This window comes from Lathyrus oleraceus, chromosome 7 (assembly GCF_024323335.1).
Source record: "Lathyrus oleraceus cultivar Zhongwan6 chromosome 7, CAAS_Psat_ZW6_1.0, whole genome shotgun sequence".
NCBI lineage: Eukaryota > Viridiplantae > Streptophyta > Magnoliopsida > Fabales > Fabaceae > Lathyrus > Lathyrus oleraceus.
Genome location: NC_066585.1, coordinates 109,101,529 through 109,117,903, shown reverse-complemented (window position 1 = coordinate 109,117,903; position 16,375 = coordinate 109,101,529). Strand labels below are relative to the sequence as shown.

Sequence of the window (16,375 nt, the reverse complement as noted above, 5' to 3'; positions counted from 1 at the left end):
ATTCTCTATAACAAGACATAAATTAAATTTAAACTATTTTCCTAAAATTATAAACTATTTTATAAACTATTAGGGAGAGCATGTAAAAAAGATGAAAACAACATAGAAACCCAGGATACGCTAGTACATTCAACTGAAAGAAATCAATTCAAACATACAAATTGAGTTTTTTGAGAAAGTATAAGAAAAGGGTTACTTGAATAAAATAATTTGGGTTTTTTGAGTAACTACTAACGGAAGATTGTTTGTTAGCTGAAAACATTTGATTTTTATTTTCACTCTTTGAATAAATTTAGGAAACAAGAGTGTTTGAGACTGATAGCTCTCTCAATTCCCTTTATCCACCAAATTTTATATATTTATATTTTTAAACCTATTTTTATAATTCTAATAATGAATCATTTTGAGATTTTTTATAGTTTCTGATAAGTATAATATTGTACACCTTAGTATTTTAATATATTGGATATGTATTTTTAAATTTTTAATTTATTATTTATTCAACAATTATTTTATATGTAAGAATTTATAAAATTGTATTACCCCCGCTTTCATCTGATCATATTTAATTGGTCACCTTTTGTTTATGATAATGGTCTTAACTTTCTCTCAATCTAATGAACTACAAAGACTTTAATTGCGATTAGTCGAACACCGACTAGTTTGTTTTTATCACAATGGTTTATTTTAGCGGTTTGGTTTTGTTTGCAGTTTGTATTTTGCAAAACTAAACTAAAGCAAACAAGCATTATGTTACAACCCAAACTTCACATGCAACCCAAACTCAAACCTAGTATGCACCTTAGAATTAAAAGATTTTCTCTTACTCGCACTTAGAGTTTCAATTTCAACATCTTAAATCTCTCCTAATAGATCGTATATTCTTCTTATCTACTTTGTCATGTATGTTTCACATATTCTACTATAATATGTCATCTCTTATGTTCTTTCTTTTCATCTTTTATTTTACTATTTTCTCTTCCAATTATGTTTTTATGGCACCTTTCTTCTCAATCTCCCTCTTATGTCCTTTCTTTCATCTTCTCTTAATCTCATATCTCATATGTTTTTTTATCTTTATTATAATGTCTTTGATTTATTCTATGCACCTTTTATATATGTTTTTTATTCCATTTTTGTCTAATCTTATTTTTTTGCATATTGAATTAGAACTTTTTGTCTCAATATGATGAGTTTTGATGTTATTTAAATAATGCATGAATGACTAAACACAAAGTTATGTTGTTCTCTAGGGGTATGTATGACTCAATAAAAATATTGTAAAAAAACCCAACCAACCGAACCATCCAAACCGCATTAATTTGGTTTGGTCAGGTTTCTAAAAGTCAACCAAACCAAACCGAACCGCATACTTTTTTATCTTACGATTCAGATGATCTTTATCGTTAAAACCGCCCAAATCACATTGCGAACACCCCTAGTCTATCTTATATAGGAATCACATGAACTACAACAAGACTTCACTTTCACTTGTGACTAATAAAGTCGTAGTTTAGTCAACATGTGTTCTGCTATCTCTGACTCCACGTAACAATCAATATCAGTGTGCAACTTTTGTCGATCAATATTACATAAATTAGGAAATACATTGCCTACTGGTTTTGAATCCCACATCGAAAGAAGGTGAAAGGTATTAGGATAAGAAGAGTATTAAAGAACTGAATACCATCCTTGCAACATACTTACCTGGATGTGGTAAATGGTTGATCATGAAGGACCATGGCCTAGGGAGTGACCTTCATTGCACTTAGGAAGGGTGCTATCCTAAGGTCTACCCAAGTGGTGGAACCTACATTATAATTTGTAGTTTCTTTTGATTTCTCTACATGTTTTAGGAGATGGTGAAATAGCCAAACACATATAAAAAGAGTTAAATGTAAGGAATAAAATGTATTTAGAAAGTTATACGAAGACTAAATACAAAAAAAAATGATGAAATGCGTGAACATACATATATACCTGGTTTAGCTTAGAAAACAACAATCAACATTATAACTTGTCACTGCTTTGTCAGGTTCTGTTTTTGTTCTTCAAACAGACTCAATTTTTTCTGATGCTTCCTGTTAGTACTTAGCATTCCTTCTCCATTTATTCCAGGAATATAATGAACTACTATGAGATTATCAGGAAGATACCATCAATTTATTATCTTTGCAATTGAAGTATTTTTTCCTCTCAAACTAGGTGTTGCAAATTATTTATGAAATGTTTTGTTTCTTTTCTGTCATGCATAATATCTTGTATTTACTAGGACAAAGTCCAAATCCTATAATCCTTATTTTATAAGCAATTAAGCAAAAAAGGAAAAGATTAACTGAATCTAGCACAATGATTTTTGTATGTATGCATGTTTATAAGTTGAAATGCAAAACTAAATTCCTAAAATGCACAATAATCATATATGTGAAATAACAATTCTAGAGAAGAAATTTCACTTAATTATGTTGCAGTTAAAGAATATATTTCCACTCATAAATGAAAAACTATTCATAAAAATGAAAAAAGGACAGAGAAAACAATTTTGAGTCTCGTAGTTTTACTTGTATAATAGTAAGCCTTCTTTCAAATCATTATCCTGATGCTCTGTCAATTGTTTTTTCCTTAAGACAGTTTTGCATCAGAATTTATTATCATTATCAAGAATTTTGTTTCAGTCCCAAAATATGGTGACTTAATCAGTATGGATCAAACAAAAGTACACTGTTTTACTTTTCAAAAAGGATTTTGAAGTTTATATATACAAAATGACACCTCATGTAATGTACACATGACTATAACTTGATCATACAACCTCAAAGTGTACCAAAGTCATTTTCAAAATTCATCATTATATGAAAACTTCACCAACCATCGCAGCAGACAGAGCATGTTAAACAGAAAATTCGCAAAATAAAATCACCAGCCCCTAGAGATTGTTAGAAATTATTTTGTTTGAATAAATGATAAACACGTGGACATAAAATGGTTTCACTTCAACCGAACTACCATTTAAGAACACTAGTATAGAAAATTTGGTTGTCATATCATAATTGAATAATGTCTTGATGTTTAATTACTAAGTGAAAATATTTAGAATGAAGAGGAAGAAATGAGAGCATAGATATCCTCAGCTTGTGTTCTGAGATGTTAGCAAGTATGCAATCATGAGACTTAATGCCTTTCTAAGTTAAGGAGAGGGAAATGTAGTCTCCAAGTTGCTGCATAAGAGTCCCGCCTCGGTTAGTGAAGGAAGAAATATAATACATGTCAATATAAAGCACAAAACAAACATGCATTTAAACTCATACCTTTCTCGGCCTTTTGGCTAAGATCAAGTGTAGTATCTGTTCTTATCAGTTTAATATCTGATATGTGGGCCAATGGTCCACACGATATTAAATTTATTTCTTGAGGGGAGAGTCCACTTCAATAGCTTGCTATTGGGTCTCTCAAGCGTCGCTTTTGCGTTGCACTTTAGCAATAGCATGGCACACACCCCACCAAACCTAGTTCAATATTCTAAATTACTTGCTAATTTATTTATATTTTAATTTACATATTGTACATCTTGGTAATAAAATCTCTTTTCTTTATTATAAAGTTTGAGTCCCTTCTAAATGAGTAAAGTTATCTCTATTTTTTAAATAAGGAAATATTTATTTAATTTCAGCACAACATTATAGTTTTTGTATATGTGTTTATATGTTGCAAACCAAATTTCATAAATGATGAATGAAGAAAATGAAGGAAAACGGTTAATAAAATGTAATAAGGACAAAAAGACAATATTTTTCTGAGTCAGGGAGTATTAAAACGGTTAAAAATGTAATAGGACAAAAAGACAATGATTTTCTGAGTCAGGGGAGTTTATACTTGTGTAGTCGTAGCCTTCTCTCAAATCATTTTCCCGGCGATCTTTCAATTCTTTTACCAAGGTAGTCTTGCATCTGGATTTTTTTTACAAGATTAAGGAACCAACACAGTTGTAACCCCACATGGAAATACAGTAGTGAGATATTTCATTAGAAAATAAAATATCTTATATAAAAAAGGGATTGAAAATTTAAGAATTAGAATTTTGTAGTTTAAATATGATGAGACTTCCTTGAATTTTGCTGACTTTGTAACTTACTACACCAAAGCTCACTCTCAGCTCGGATGATCTCCTATCAGTGAACTCACCACTAATTTCTATCTTTCCTGTGAAAAAATGGAAACCAAGGTTCGCGAATCAGGGATAATTGCTAAAATGCATACAAATTACAAATAAACTAACCATATCTTTTCTGCATTCTCATGAATCACGGGCCCATTTATTGACAAATTGTGTACATTGTTCTTACATGTTCCGCAGTTGGCCAAACTTCGGTCCCAAAATTAGCACTACAGATGTTGGGATTTTCTCAACACATGAACCTTTGTCCAACAAAAAGAAAAGTGTCGATGTTGAACATATTGATTCAGTCATATCTCAAACAATACGGACCAAAAGGTATCAAAGTCAAATTCAAAATGTTGAGATTAATGATCATTATAATGAATGTGATTATTAGCCATTAGTCATGATAGTATATGAAAAGTCATTTAAGTAGCTAAATGGATTATTTGAAAAGCTTATAATGCATTAATCTCAAAGTACTAAAGTCACATTAATTCAAAGAGGCGATTCTTGTAAAAATATTAATGCTATATAAAACTCCAGAATCATAAGCTCAATCTTGACAAAATAAGCTCATGTATAATAAACAACTTAATTAAGGGATTCTCATAAAGGAGAGTCCACTACAAATAGCTTGACCAAGTTTTATGTCATTTAACTAGTCATTACAAAGGTTCAGTCGATTTGGAATCAATAAAACTATAGGATAAAAATGCTTCAAGTTTTCATAACTAACCTTTTGGCACCATCACTCTCCATCACAATACAAATACATCAAAGACTTTCTACAAAAAAAGCCAACATGAGCAACGCCAATCCAATAAATTATCATTAAATCAATATATGAAGAATATTCATAAAATATCATTCATCCACAATTGGTAAAAAATGAAACACTACTGCAAAAATAATGTGACAGAATCATACTCAGCTAAAATGTATGCTTTCTCGTACCCTAGAAACCTACTTTGATCAGATGTCTGCAAGATCAATAAAACTTTAGTATAAGATAGGCTTCAAGGGTATGATGATTCCCAAAGAGTAAAGTAGTATTTATAGGTCCAATTCAACTTTTTCATAACCAACCCTTTTAGCACCATCAATCTGTAACAATACAAATACATCAAAGACTTTCTACAAAATTCCAACATGACCAATTCCAACCCCATAAATTATCATTCAATCAGTATATGGAGAATATTCATAAATTATCATTTCGTGGGCATTTTGTAAAAAATGAAACGCAACTACAAAATAAATGTGACAGAATCATACTTTCAGCTAAAATGTATGCTTTCTTGTGCAACACAAAGAAATGATTTGATGACATTGATTCATCAAACATTTTTATAACAGATTGAAAGTGCTTCTTAAATCTCTGGGATACTAATTATTATTTTGTAGACAAACAAATGTAGTTATCTTTGTATTTTATCCAACACCCAATTTTGAACATGGGTCTTGTAACTCTTTTAAGTCTTAACACAAACATATTGAGCTACACAATTCTCTCTACTTTATTGAAAATACTTTATTGTTAACCAATGGCTTTCCCTTCTTTACATTATAATTTAAGGTGTTTGCTACGTCAAACACCCCCAGCCATTTAAATAAATTGATTATAATTAATAGCGTTAGCAACCTTAAGAATTAAATTTGCACCAGTGCCTAACCTTGGCAGAAACTATTGGACTGGAAAGACATTGGTTCCAAGATAGCTTTGCATCTTTCTGCTTGCTCCGCCCCAACTTTAGTTACCGAGACACTGTATAGAAAGCAAAGCTAAATCCCACTTTCTGCATTCCAAGTACTAAGATCCACCTTAAATTAATCACTTTCTTTAATAAAATTATTAACTAATTTTTTTACTGTAGTTGCTTTGGTGAAATCATCTGCACCATCTGACAAAACATGATACGCAACCGAAAAACCAACTTCAACACAAGTCGGAGTCGGAGTTAATTTTTACATAGTTTGATGATAATGTAGTGGAGTAGAATAAGGTAGTTAGTATTCATTCGGCTGATGAAAGATCTCAATATGAAACACATGAATAGGGAAGTTAAAATTCATTGCAAATACCAATTTTCGATTCAACTAAAAGTAAGAAGGAACGAAAACCAATCCAATAATAAGAGCCAAAGTGAACCTGTAATGCTTGAAGTTGGTCGGTTTCAAGTGGAGAAAAAAAAGCAGTAGTAAATAGAGTGGGAAGTACATTGCTAACTACTAATAGTAGTTGAGTCCCACATCGAAAGAATATGAAAGGTATTGAGAGAAGCAAGAGTATTAATAACTTGAATACCGACATTGCAACATACTTACCTGGATGGGGTCAATGGTTGATCTTGAAGGACCATGGCCTAGGAGAGTGACCTCCATTGCACTTAGGAGGGTGCTATCCTAAGGTCTACCCAAGTGGTGGAACCTACATCATAATTTGTTGCAGTGGGGGCCTGCGTTCGCGCGGCCCTCTCTATTCTAATATCAAATTTTGAGGAATAATTTCTCCTATATAATTATATAGATTGTAATCTCTTATATTTCATATCAATCTAAGTTTATTTTCAATTTAGAAGTGACAGTCCAGGATGGTGCCTCCACCAAACCAATCTGCCATGTTCTGTCACGTTGTGTGTTGCAGATTTTAATTCGGAAAGTAGTTGCTCGTAATGTGTTAAAGGCAAAGTGGGATATATTGGCAGGCTCAGCAGACGTCTGATCCTTCCACGGCCAGGATGGTGCAGCCACAATCCTAAATTGTCAAGCCTTATCCCATATGGGTCACATCACCTTGGTGCTCCCATATGGGTCTAAATGGATATTCTGGCAATGTGTGACTTAATGGATATAAATTTGTATAATATTAAGATGGAACATGGTTCTTTAAATGGCTTACTTTGAACTCGACTCCCCAACTATTTTTGACATGTTATAACATTAATCATTGAAAACATGCGGTTGAGGGATTTAATCCACATATATAGAGAGTGATTTAATCTATTCAAAAAGTTATACACAGACTAAATACCCTAAAAAAATGATCCAAAACCAATGACAGAGTAATGGAATGCAGCACTTACAATTTGTAAAGTAAACAACCATATATACCTGGTTTAGCTTAGAGTGACAACAAGTCACATTATAACTTGCCACTGCTGCTTCATCAAGCTCTGGTTTTGTTCCCAAAACTGACTCAGATTTCTATAATGCTTTCTCGTACTTAGCATTCCTTAGGAATTTAAACAAGTAATGGACATTAGGATTATCAGGAAGATATCATTAATTCATTCAATCCATCTAGATATACTCCTAAAAAATTGGATGCTTCGCAATTATAGCCTTTTCTGTCTCAAACAAACATTGCAGATTAAACTACATATAAAATTGCCATGTCCGTCTTGTCTTTACAAGAATAAAAAGAGTCAGTGACAACTCTATCAATTTGCTACTCCTTTTACCCGGGAACTCTAAGAGTCCCTCAACACTAAGGGATACAAACCTGCTAAAAAACAGATAGCTAAATAAAGTTTACCAATGAAGTTGTTATTCAGTGCAAGTTGAATAAAAAATTAACACTTTGGTTAATTAAAGCTGTAATAATTTGATTCTTCTGCCACAAAAAGTAACTCTCATTTTTATATAAAAAATAGTTTTCAACCGAACTAACAATTCAACAAAAAAAAGGAGAAGAATTGGCAGGTAACATTTAAAGAAGCATCTTTCCACACAAAAACCTTTGTTAAGCACGGTACTACAAAATGAAACATTATAAGTCATCAAACTAATAAAAATGTAGTTTTTGCTGTCAATATTTTTCAACAATGGCAGAACTTGCTCTAAACTGAAGAGGAGCGAACAAGTCACGAAACAACGAAGCTCGGGTATGTCAATGTCTTGATGTCTAATCACTAACTGAATTTTTGGCTCCATGGGCCCTCTTAAGAAAGGCTTACACCCAAGGTTGTTTCTGTGTTTATGCATTTAGCTTCCTTGGTTGTCTTGATGTATTTCATAATTATGAACAAATGGGTTTTGTTTATAGCATTTCAAAAAACACTGGATTCAGTCAACTTTGCATATATGAAATCAATTTGAGTAGAAAATAAATTTGAAGTATAGAATCTCCCTCTTGGTTTAATTAATGTTACATAAGAGCAAGCTACATCAAACTTGTGTTGACAAGAACACTAGTAGACTTCTAATTATTGTATTAATGTCCCACATCACCAAGTTAGCAAAGAAGAAGAAACTATGACAGATATAAAAGACATAATAAGCATGTCTTTCAACTCATACCTTTCTCGGCCTTTTGGCTAAGATCAAGTGTAGTATCTGTTCTCATCAGTTTAATATCTGATATGTGAGTCATTGACTCACACGATATTAAATTTATTTCTTGAGGGGGAGAGTACACTACAATAGCTTGCTATTGGGTCTCTTGTGTGTCACCTTTGTATTGCACTATTGCATTGGCTTGGCACACCCCACCAAACCTAGTTCAAATTTATGTTCTTCATTTCTCCTAACTGTTATACTTTTACTATATTGTATATTGGATAATATCTTACGATGTAGTATTATGTAAATTAAGGATCTTGATGATTTTAAATCAAAGAAATTTAAGTTAAAACATACACATTTTTTAGAAGTTCCAAGGCTAGACATGCAAATCCCAATTGAATCCAAAAAGTACTCTGTGAAAATAAGGAAACGGATTCAATGCATAATCCCAAGCCAATAAAAAGCATGTGACTTGAGAAATACGACCAATACAATGTTGTAGATACCTCAATACTTTTATGCTGCATTTGTAGTTCCAGAATGCAATTTTGGATTTGTATTTCTTGTAAATATGAAATCGCACAATGGACAGAGTCATGCATCTTGGAGCATATGATCAAGATCTGATGCCTCACATCCAACCTTGTATAACAGATTCGATTACAAAATCTAAATGCATACCATCTAATAATTAATTCTACAATTTTGTATGACTGGGTGAGATGAGGGATTTCCTTATTACAAGGGGTTTGAATCCACAAATGCTTATAATAAGATGTCACAAATAATGATTATATAAATAAAACATGAGATATTTTTAAAACTAAAAATAGTTTACTGAAATTTCTTATTGAAAGCATTATCAAAACATACCTGGAGCAATATAACCATGTGTGACAATTTTTGCCTCACAATCTTCATCAAACTAGATGCTGCTATGAATAACAGGTGGAGAACATTCATGGTGCAAATAGAAAATCCCAGTTGCACCTCCCATGCAATCTTCATCCAAATGACTATTACATTAGCATCAGTATCCACTTGGTGAAAAGATGTTGTTGTTTTTTTAGTTCCTTTTGACATTTTTGTAACTTGTTTGCTCTTCGAATCCTAAAGTTTCTACACATCAAAACCACGACGATGAGGATAACAACAACCAACAACCTTACATATTTATAACCAAAGAGAATTCTTCAATGACCATGATCTTTATCACAAATATTCAAATCAGAATTTATTGAAATTTTTGGAATTTTCTCAACACATGAATCTTTATTTCCAACAAAAATAGCACTGTGGATGTTGAACATTTCGATTCAGTTAATCTCAAACATCCAAATTAGGCCTCCATAGAACCAAAAAAGTAATGGTCCAGAGGCTAGGCTCGACAGATGTTGTGGACTGAGGAAGCAGTGGCCCGTGATCCCTCCACTGTCAGGAGTAGGAAGTGTTCGTTGCTCTGTGAAACCAGCCTCACGCTGTACCCTCCTGTCTAAGACACACAATACCCGTGCCTTCGCACAAGTCCCATGGGTCAACTCGCAACTTGGAGCGGGCAGGCCAACATGGTGCAACCACCAGACCAACCTATTAAGCCTTAGCCATGTTCCATCACCTTGGTGCCCCCACATGGGTCACAAGCTGGCGCTACTCAGCTCGGCAAACAAACTAGCATGTCAGACATTTATAAACACTTGCATGTGTAATATTGTAGCCAATGTGTGACTTAAAGGATATAAATTTGTATAGTACATACTATTAAGATGGAACATGTTATAAAACTAATCATTGAAAGATGCGGTTGAAAAGGTTTCTCAAATGGCTTACTTTGTACTCGGCACTCCCCAACTACTTTTGACATGTTATAACACTAATCATTGAAAAGATGTGGTTGAGGGATTTAAACTACATATATAAAGGAATTACTGGACACTCAAAAAAATGATCCAAAACCAATGACCGGAATGCAGTACATACAATTTGTAAATGTCGTAAAATACCTGAAAATTTGGGACATAGAGATTATCTTTGTATTTGACTCGAGATGAATCTTCTAGACCCGACGCACCACTAACCACGCCAGGAGCTAACATGGCATACCCTGCTGGGTTAGCAAAGTTTCCAAATCCTGTAGGATTTCCAGCAGGAACAGGTTTGAACTGTTGAACTCCGTATTTAAGGTTATTGGCATTAAGATGGGAACCGCCTCTAGGCATCAATACATAGTTTCCATTCGTAGGATGAGGATAGGGAGCACTGTTTGAGTATCCCGGCACAGCCATGTGTGGTACATAGACTGGAGATAGAAACTGACGATAGGGGCATACGATTAGCATAATGTGAAAGATGAACTTGTGGATACATCTGTGCAACTTGATGTTGTTGTTGTTGCACCATGGCAATTGTGGATGTGGGAACATTGTTTGCAGCGTGGGAGTTCAAAACCTGATATGGCCATAGTATGTTAAAATGAAGTAAGAATCAAAGGAATTAGGTAAGTGACGAAAAGACCAACAAAAACACGGCCAGCTTGAGAGTAACAACAAGCAACATTATTACCTGCCACTGCTGCTTCATTAGGCTCTAATTTTGTTCCCAAAACTGACTCAAATTTCTCTAATGCTGCCTCGTACTTCACATTCCTTAGGAATTTAAACAGGAAAGTAACGTACATTAGGATTATCAGGAAGATACCATTAATTCTTGTCATTCTAATCTAGATATAGTCCTGGCAAATTGGATGCTTTGAAATTAAAGCTTTTTTTTTGCCTCAAACTAGGTGTTGCAGATTACAATTTCATATAAAAATGTCATGTCTATCTTGTCGTTACAAGAACAAAATCACCAATCCTTTATTTCTTATTTTAATATGCAATTGAATAATAAAGGGAAAATATTAAATATTTTCTTAATCCAGCACAACATTATGGTTTTTGTATGTTTACATGATTATATGTTGTAAACCAAATCTCGTAGAATGCCCAATAATGTTATATGTGAAATAACAGTACTTAATCTCTATAGAAGATTAAACAAAATACTTCAATTCTGAAATGCCATGGATAAGATAAATGAAGGAAAACTGTTAAGGGCAGAAAGAAAACGATTTTCTGAGTCGGGGGAGTCTTACTTGTATAGTCGTAAGCCTTCTCTCAAATCATTTTCCCAACGCTCATTCAATTCTCTTTTCCTTACAAGATTGAAGAATGAAAACGGTTGTAACCCCACATGGAAATGCAGTAGTGACCACAATCATAAGCTTAACCTTGATCAAATAAGGCCTTATTTGGATAAACAACTTAATCAAGACCTTTATCATAAAATGCTTATGTATAAGCTATTCTCTATAACAAAAAGTAAACTAAAATCAAACAGTTATTATCGAAATTATTAGCTAATTAATAGGCTATGATGGAGAGTGTGTCGAAATCAGCTGAAAACAACTTGTGAAAATGTGATATATATAGTTTCCATAAACCCTTCGAAACAGTCATATTCAAATAGAATCCAAAGAAACCCTAAGCCTTTAATTCAAATAACTATGTTGAAGACGATATAAGTTACAACATCCCTACCTCATACTCTTCATCTTTCGATGCTTCAGATGAAGCTTTAACCACAAAAAAAAAATGCTTTTGATTTTCAGAAATGGGTTTTTGAGAAACTATAACAGAAAAAAGGTTTCTGGAAGAAAAGAGCTTCATCTTTACCCGGGAAATTTTTATATTTTTTAGGTGATTTTTAATTAATCTATAATCATTTATATTATTATTTTTAAGCTAATTATTTAATGATTTGTATTATCTTATTAATGGGGTGGTAATTGATTAAATTTTTGTTTAGTACTAATAAGTTAGGCATAGGATTGTAGGAGTGTATTACTATATTAATTTTTTGTCTAAATTATGAGAATATTATAAAATTTTATTTCAGTACCATTAGTTTATTAAATTTTATGTCACTTTTTTATAATAGTTTATTTTAAAATCAATTAAAATTTATTTAAAGATATAGGTACCTAATCAAAATTTATGGACATAAAACATAAACGATTGCATTCATCTCAAAGACACCATCAAGAAATTGATAAAAAAAATTGAGTCAATATATCCAAGAAAACCAAGGAAGGAAAATCGCTAGGGAGGAAAGGGATCCCTCATAGAATCCAAAAGACTGACATACCTTAAATTTTACATTAAATTTGAAACTGATTTGTAATTCTGCCAATGAACTATTGGAATTATATGGTACCCGCTCATGTGAATTGAACCCCCTCGTGCGAGATGGTCTTTGTTAACTGGTTGTTAATTAACTATTTATTCCATTTGTTTTAGCTGTTAATTTAATTATAAATTGTCGGTCATGCTGAGATGAGCTTCTAGCTCCAATTTGTCACGTTTTATACGGGCTGCTCTGAACATTTTGAGAGGATTTTGTTGCTGCAGGTGGTGATCGTTCGATGTCGGAGGGCATTATGGTGATGGTCAAACAAGGCCTTAGCTGCAGCAGGATGTGGTAAGTTTATGCCTTATTAAGCTTGCACATGGCTTGGTATATCAGTGTCGAGGTTGTTAGGAAGTGTATGTGTTAGTTTTGGCTACTGCTAGAAGTTAAACTTAACGTGAAATTGCTATATACGAAAGTGGAACCATGTGATAGAAATTGATATGAAAAGTCAGTTGATTTTGTTATGGATTTTGATTGTTAATTTGAAATTGGAATAGTGCAAGGTTTAATTTGGAAAAGTGGAATCAAGCTTGAAGAATGGAATAGACTTGAAGATCAATTTGAAATGATCTTATGGAATGTTAATTTGGGATGTCTGAATGTAATTTTGTGAATTTGGAAATGGATTTGAGTGTACATTTGGAAATGTTGGATTATTCATAATTGTAATGGAAATTTAATATTTGTAATGAAGTGTAATTGAATGTTGTCTGAAATGTAGATTAATGGGAAATTATGGAACTTTGAAGGTGTAATAAATTTGAACATGAACGTGTTAATAAATGAAAAGTTTTTGAATGGTATTGAATATCATTTGGGAAATAAAATGAATGTTTGAATGCCATTGATTTGAATTGGAATGTGTATGGACAATTTTGAATGAAGTGTAATGAATGATTTGAATAAAAATGAAAAATGATGTCCTACTTTCAAGAATCAAGTTTGAATCCAAGATATTTGGTTGAACCATGGGCTTGTATGGGGACAAATAAACTTGGTCCAGTGTATCCCGAATCAATGACCGTATTCAACAATAAATCAATGGAACATGGAAACTATGCACCATGAATTAGTGAATGCACTATAAGAAATGAAGTAATTAACCATGAATAAAACTACCATCAACCACTATTGACTAGTAGGGTTTAAGTCTACCAGACCAATCATATGTATAAGGACAAATAAACAAACACCGAGGCTCCCAAAGCACACTCAAGAAAATGCTCCCTAAAAACTAGGGTTTCAAAGTCAATAGATAAGTCATGATTTCCAAAGTGGTAAAGCAAGCATCATCATTGAAGCACAAATGTCAAGCAAAATGGACTAGGATGATCAGATTAACAATCAAAGAACCATCAACGGCATGGACCCAGAAAATTAGGGTTGCAAGCTAAAACAAAACACCATAACTCAAACAACAAGCCCAAACCCAATGACCTCCTAAAATTAGGGTTTAGGTACAAAGAGACACCATGATCCCACTTTAAGCCAAGACCTCAAGGTGTAGGATTTTCTCCCATATGATGAACCACACTCCAATACTCAGGTAAAACCCTAGTTTTAATTACCACCAGCTTTGAATCTATGTAATTGTGTTAATGTGAATACATGATGCATATGAATGAAGATGAATCTTAAGTCATGGGTCAGATGAAAAGTGAAAAGGGGAGGACACATTTTGGGATACGACAATGTTGAACATATTGATTCAGTCATATCTCAAACAATATAGACCAAAAGTGTAACAAAGTCATATTCAAAATCTTGAGATTGATGATCATTATAATGAATGTGAATATTTATCCATTAGTGTAGGTGAAAAGTCATTTAAGTAGTTAAATGGATTATTGGAAAAGCTTATAATGCATTATTAAAGGTAGTGCTACTTGTAAGAACTTGCTTTGAGCATGATATGATATCATTAATCTCAAAGTACTAAAGTCACATATATTTAAATAGGCGATTCTTGTAAAAAATATTAATGCAATATAAAACTTCGGAATCATAAGCTCAATCTTGGCCAAATAAGTTCATGTATAGATAAACAATTTAATTAAGGGATTCTCATAAAAATGCTTGTGTTATAAGCTATTCTCTATAATAAGAGATAAACTAAATTTAAACTATTTTCATAAAACTATAAGCTATTTTATAAACTGTGATGGATAACATGTAAAAGAAAAGTTGAAAATAACATATAAACACAAAATATGCTAGTACATATCAAATAGTTAAACTGAGATAAATCAATTCAAACATACTCTAAGCTTGAAGATGATATGCTACTATTAATCGCAAAGATATACCAAACAACCACCTGACCCAACATCAAATGAAGCTTTAACCACGAAAAGGAATAGTTTTGAAATTTTTGGTTTTGGAGTAACTACTAGTGGGAGTGCGAAGCTAAACACATTTGATTTTTGTTTTTAGCTCTTTGAATAAATTTGTGGAAACAAGAGCGACTGGGACTAACAACTCTCTCAGTTCTCTTTACCCACCAAATTTTATATATTTAGATTTTTAAATCTATTTTTACAATTCTATAACAAATTATTTTAGATTTTTTTTAGATTTTTTGATAAATAATTTTTAAGTATAATATTGTAACACCTTAAACATTTTAAATATATTAAATATGTATTTTTAAATATTTTTTAATTTATTATTTATTCAACGGTTACTTACTCCCCCTTTCAATTGATGATATTCAATTTGTCAGGGTTTATTTTATGATAATGGTCCTAACTTCTTGTGATAGTCTATCTTATATAAGGATCCGATGAAGTACAACAAGACTTCACTTGTGACTAATAAAATCATAGTTAATTAATTTTTTTGACTTATATCCTATCTTTCTCTTAGATCATAATGAACCAAATCTATAGTAGAATATCTATTAAATGAAAAAAAATATATCGAGTTACACTCTTTAGTTAAATAATTCATATAAATTAAAAAATGAAATATATGAATAAAATAAAAATTATGTTTTTTATAACATATTTATCAAATATTGATTTATTTACTTTTATTATAATTATAAAAATGTGTAAAGAAATATTAATCAAAGAGTACCACTTAAAGAAATAATAATAATATAATAAAATTACAATTAAAGATTTATTTTGAGATTTTTTATTTAAGAAAATGATCAATTACACAAAATAACAATTCATTATTAATTTATTTATTTATTTTATATGGTTTTCCATATCACCTTTTTGAATCTTTACAAAAAAATATTTCCAAATCTATGCAAGCTTGTGACAAATATTTTTATCAATTGACAATAATATGAAAACATAGGAGAATATTAATCATTCGCATAACTTCACCTTTTTAAATTTTAATTTTTAAGTGAACAAATATTTTTGAAAAAAAAATAATATTTTTTAAGAAAAACTGTTGATTTATAAAATCAATTGTTTATTTAAATTAATATATAAATAAATACTGTCGTCAAATATTGAACCTTAAACCAGCAAAACACATTTATTTAATTCAACTAACACGTACAAGTTGAGTCACCTCACTCGACCATAAAAAAAATATAATTCACTATTAATGAATGACGTAAAAAATTAAATAATAATATAAAAATAGCATAAAATTACTATTCATTTTTGTTCTAGGCTGACCAGAATGGTCATGGACCGGCGATCAGAAGTGAGCATTGATTCACTTAAAATTGTTCATAGTCCA

General features: G+C 31.7%; 1 long non-coding RNA gene, 3 other non-coding genes and 1 pseudogene across 4 annotated transcripts in view; all 5 read left to right on the top strand.

Annotated features, from left to right (window-relative positions):
* The window catches only part of LOC127108045 (uncharacterized), a 98,921-nt gene that overhangs the window by 4,978 nt on the left and 77,568 nt on the right, over nt 1-16,375 (top strand). The gene's annotated exons all lie outside the window — the stretch shown is intronic.
* LOC127109447 (uncharacterized) lies at nt 1,700-1,849 on the top strand (annotated as a pseudogene).
* Nucleotides 3,305-3,499, top strand: LOC127109724 (U2 spliceosomal RNA). Its single transcript, XR_007796992.1, has one exon. It is a non-coding gene; the product is annotated as a U2 spliceosomal RNA (small nuclear RNA).
* On the top strand, nt 6,477-6,636 carry LOC127109138 (U1 spliceosomal RNA). Its single transcript, XR_007796539.1, has one exon. It is a non-coding gene; the product is annotated as a U1 spliceosomal RNA (small nuclear RNA).
* LOC127109723 (U2 spliceosomal RNA) lies at nt 8,455-8,650 on the top strand. The gene has a single exon (XR_007796991.1). It is a non-coding gene; the product is annotated as a U2 spliceosomal RNA (small nuclear RNA).